Genomic DNA, 4,738 nt, shown 5'->3' with positions numbered 1-4,738 from the left:
GATCCCATGACAGATGGTTGTGAGCCACTGTATGGTTGCTGGGAATTGAACTCAGGACCTCCTGAAGAGCAGTCAGTGCTCTTAACCACTAAGCCATCTCTCTGGTCCCTTATCTAGCTATTTTTGAGGCTGAAACTCTCTCTGTAGTCCTGGCTGTCCTGGAACTCGCTATGTAAACCAGGCTGGCTTCAAACTCACAGAGATCTACCTGCCTCTGTCTCCGAAGTGCTAGGATTAAAGGCATGCGCCATCACACTAGGTGAGCAACTCTTTTCATAGCATAGGACATTGATAACATCAACCGGTCAAAGATGGAAAAGACCCTGGCTGGCCTGCCAGGATTACTGTGCTAATCGGATGAAATAAGATCTTGCCACTAAACACAGTACCACCTGACCCAAGCTCCCTCCAGTATATTCCTATTTTAGTGTAGCTCCCTCTGACCACCACAGTCCCCGTCCCTTGGGGTCTTGGCCACTTTCAGACCTTTACACTTTTGTGCTTTGCATCTAGTACACCTTATCTGGCACTTTATCTATACCCAAGGTCAATGCGCAGTCTCGTTTTATGTTTACCTGTTTCAAGATCTGTGCTTATGTAGTGCTGAAGGTGGAACCCAGAGCCTTGTACATGCTAGGTGAAGACCACCACCAGTCTACTTTCATATTTAATATACGTTGTTTCTCCACCAACGGCACCACAACCCTTGTCTGAAGAAAAGTTTTCCAACATGAATTCTACCACAAAACACATAACTGACTTCTGAGCTTTGGGACATCGGTCAGCACCAGGATCAGGGACCATTGTTATCAGCCAAGTCACCAAGAAAAAGTACACACACACACACACACACAATCGTGGCACCCATTAGACCATAGAACAGATACCAGTTTACGCAAATAACCTCTACATTATGATGGCCCTCAATACCCACAAACCTACTGGAAGCAGAAAATATTGTAAGCTGGAGGTACACTGAATGCACCCAACCTGTTGAACATGCCAGCTTCAGCAACAGGGCACGTCGGAGCCTGTAGGTATTTCCCCTTCTGATCACATGGCTGCCTGAGAGAGGCAGCTCATTGCTGCTGCCCTGCAGAACAAGAAAGGAACCTTCTGCAAACTGCTGGTCCAGGGAAAGACCAAGATTGAAAGTAAAGTTCACCTTGCACAAAACGCATGTGACTTTTGTATCCCTAGTAAAGCCAGAAAGCCAGAAGGGAAGCCATTATAATATAAGCCAGCCATTGTTTGCAGATGGACACCCGAGAGAGATGACAAAACGTTTTCTTGTTTGACCTCAGCTCAGGACAGGAGCATTGGGTGACAACTTTTTTTTTCTTTGTTTTTGTTTTTTTTCAAGACAGGGTTTCTCTGTGTAGCCCTGGCTGTTCTGGAACTCACTTTGTAGACCAGACTGGGCTCTAACTCAGAGAGAACCAACTGCCTCTGTCTCCCGAGTGCTGGGATTAAAGGTGTGCGCTAACACAGGCGACAGTATGTTTGATCTGAAAAGTTCAAATATGACTGTCAAAGTACCAGGGGTATTGATTTGGGGAGACACAATCTAATTTAGCAAGTCTTTGAGTTTGTTAAATGTAATGAAGATCTCGTGAGCTCCCAGCTGTTTTCATTGTTGGGTATGAGTTCACAGAGGACTGGTTTACACCTCTCTGTCTTGCCCACATTTTATGGTTTGTGTCAGGAAGCCTACCTGGCACACAGTAAGTGCTGGATAATGATTATATTTCCATTGATGGATTGAAGAAATTCAGTGGAAGGGTCATTCTTGTGACCATGGGTTTACCCCTGGACTAGGTATCTGCTTGTACACACACACACACACACACACACACACACACACACACACACACGCATCTTATATACAGAAGAACCTAGGGCCTCATGTATATTTAGCAGCACTCTAGCAACAAAGCCACATTCCTAGCTCCTAGTCTGCCTCTGATCATGTTGATAACCTCCAGCAAGCCCTTTGGCCTCTCTAAGCCCCAGCTTTTGGGATACCAAAGTTGGGTATCTTAGCTACAAGATGGGGTACTTCTCTCTACAGTACCTGCTACTCTGTGGATTATGATAAGAGTTGTGAGGGTGCACAGGAGGAACCGTGCCTGGCACAGAACCACTCTCAGTAAACACAGGCTTTCAGTCTTAATCGTTCCCACAGCAACTGTTTTTTTTGTTTGTTTGTTTGTTTTTCGAGACAGGGTTTCTCTGTATAGCCCTGGCTGTCCTGGAACTCACTCTGTAGACCAGGCTGGCCTCGAACTCAGAAATCCGCCTGCCTCTGCCTCCCGAGTGCTGGGATTAAAGGCGTGCGCCACCACGCCCGGCTCCACAGCAACTCTTGAGAGTTATATACCGCTGTACCCATTCTACAGATGTGGAAACTGAAGGTGAGGGTGATTGAGTGAGTTTATCTAAGGTCACAAATAAGGGAGGGCTGGCTCTGGAGAGTCCAAGCTCCTGCTGCTAACACGTGGCTGTTACATAAGATACACGAGGCCATTTTTCCTAGATACAAAGGGTCTTCCCGTTACGCTTGGCTCCATTCATCGGAAGGATGAGTGCAGCCTGGATCCACTCGTGCGCTCATCTGGGACTAGAGAGGGGGAGAATCCCTCTCTCCTCCTACCCACTTGGGGAACCCTTTCATACTGTACACGATTTGATTGGCTCTCTTTTCTCTGGTACTTCAGAGTTCCACCCTTTGGGGTAGGGTGTTGGCTTGTCACACTGAGTTTGACAGTCCAAAGGCAGAGGTGATTGCTGGCTGAAAAGGCAAGGGGGGGGAGGGAAGAGAAGCCTTCCGGGCTTATAATAGGGACCCCTCGGTTCTTCTCTAACTCTTTTGGTCAAAGAGTCCTTGAATCTGGCTGCAAGCTGGAATCCCCTGGGGGAAGTTTTTAATAAAAGCTCCCCACATCCAACTCAAACCAATTACATCTGGGACTCGGGGTGGGGGGTGGAGGTATGCAAGCCAGACAGCAGCATGCCTTACTATCCCTTAACCAACAATCAATGCATGCCCAAGTTTGAGAAGTGCTGCGATCGTGTTCACCCCTCAGCTCAACTGGAGGCACCCTAGGACAGCAATACCACCTTTCCGTGGTGGAGACTTGCTGGGTGGGGGCTGGGCATGCCTTCCGGAGGCCCAGGCTCGTGAAGGATGTCTGAGTGCGAGCCAGGGACCTGGGGTTCTGCTCAGCTTAGGCCCAGCTCTGGGACTGCGGGGCTCCAGGTCTTCTTGGGGCAACAGCACATGTGGCCGCTCTGTCCTCGTTGGTCATCAATGCAAACCACAAACGAGGTTGCGCGGCGGCTAACCCACCCCGGCCTCAGACATTCTAGGGACACGCCCGAGGAATCCTTACCTTGGCTGCCGGCGCTGTCCTCCAGTCCCCGGAACCCTAGGACTCTGGTTCCATCTGTCTCCCTTGCCGGCGCCAGACAGGCGCCCACTAGAGCGCAGGCACCACCTAGTGGCCGTAAGGCGGTAGCGCGGGCAGGGGCTGGGAGGTGCGAGCGCAGTGCAGGGCGGAAATGCAGCTGGGCCTTCCCACGCGGGTGGCTTCCAACACGGCGGAGCCCGGGGGCGCAGATCCGGCCTGGGCTGCACCACCTTCACCCCTTGGGGAGCGTGGGGAACGGAATTTGTTGTGCTTTTTCTTGGAGGCGTGGAGGAGCTGTCAGGTCTGGGCCTCTGACCTGGTATCCACCCTGGGATTTTCCTGGCAGGGCTCATGGATCTTTCCACCATCAGCTTTCAGTACGCCCTAGTGTGGCGTGGCTTCTCCTTTAAACACGCTGGGAGCATCTGAGGATGCCACTGGCTGGGTTTATTTCAAGCCCAGGGATGCCTATCCCTATCAGCAGTCTTTCACGTCACCTCCCACCCTTTGCCCGGTTTCCTGATGCCTCCATTACCTTCGGCTGACCTGTCTGTGACTACCCAGTCTGTGCCAGTACGGGGGTGGAGTCCGGGAGACACAATTAGAACCCTTGGGATTTGGCCACCCAGGTGGTGTTTCTTCCGGAGGCTCATTAGCATGTCTTTGGCGGGTCGTCTGGCATCCCTGACTCCTTAGCCTCACATTCCAGCAACAACCTCCTTCATCACTGTGACGCCAAAAACACCCCTTTGGGTTTCCAAATGTCTCCCTGGTTGGAGGGAGAACAGCTCCAGGCTGAGAACTAATTAGCTGATAATTAAGATCAGATGACTCTAAATGAAGTCCACTGTCCACGGAAGTCCTATTACCACCCGTTGTAGAGCTGAGGGGATCTTCAGGCCGGTCCTTTCCAGCGGGTTTTAGGATTTTCTTCTAACTAAGACATAGTGGACAGTGTTTCAAAAATAGTGGGTTTAGCAAAAAACAAAGAATTACCGGAGTGGCGATTGGTTGTACTCGGGAGGCAGAAGCAGGCGAGCCTCTGTGAGTTCCCAGCCTGTCTGGTTTACATAGTAAACTCCAGGCTAGCCTGGGAAATTTCTCAGCAGGTATAGGTGCTTGCCACATACACAGTAAGCAAGTATAAAATTTTTAAGTGGATTATTTTTATTTTTTTATTTTTTATTACTTTTGGTTTTTCGAGACAGGGTTTCTCTGTGTAGCCCTGGCTGTTCTGGAACTCACTCTGTAGACCAGGCTGGCCTTGAACTCAGAAATCCGCCTGCCTCTGCCTCCCAAGTGCTGGGATTAAAGGCGTGCACCACCAC

At 50.1% G+C, this 4,738-nt stretch overlaps 1 protein-coding gene across 1 annotated transcript in view; it reads right to left on the bottom strand.

Moving 5' to 3' along the window:
• Chd9 (chromodomain helicase DNA binding protein 9) overlaps positions 1–3,465 on the bottom strand; it is a 219,952-nt gene extending 216,487 nt beyond the window's left edge. Inside the window, exon 1 of the mRNA XM_029532736.1 lies at positions 3,393–3,465. The gene's annotated coding sequence lies outside the window, so the exon portion shown is untranslated. The remainder of the gene's footprint in view (positions 1–3,392) is intronic.
• Between the last annotated feature and the right edge of the window lie 1,273 nt (positions 3,466–4,738).

Source organism: Mus pahari, chromosome 20 (assembly GCF_900095145.1).
Source record: "Mus pahari chromosome 20, PAHARI_EIJ_v1.1, whole genome shotgun sequence".
Lineage (NCBI taxonomy): Eukaryota > Metazoa > Chordata > Mammalia > Rodentia > Muridae > Mus > Mus pahari.
Note: the sequence above shows the minus strand (reverse complement) of the source record. Positions and strands in the feature narration are given on the sequence as shown.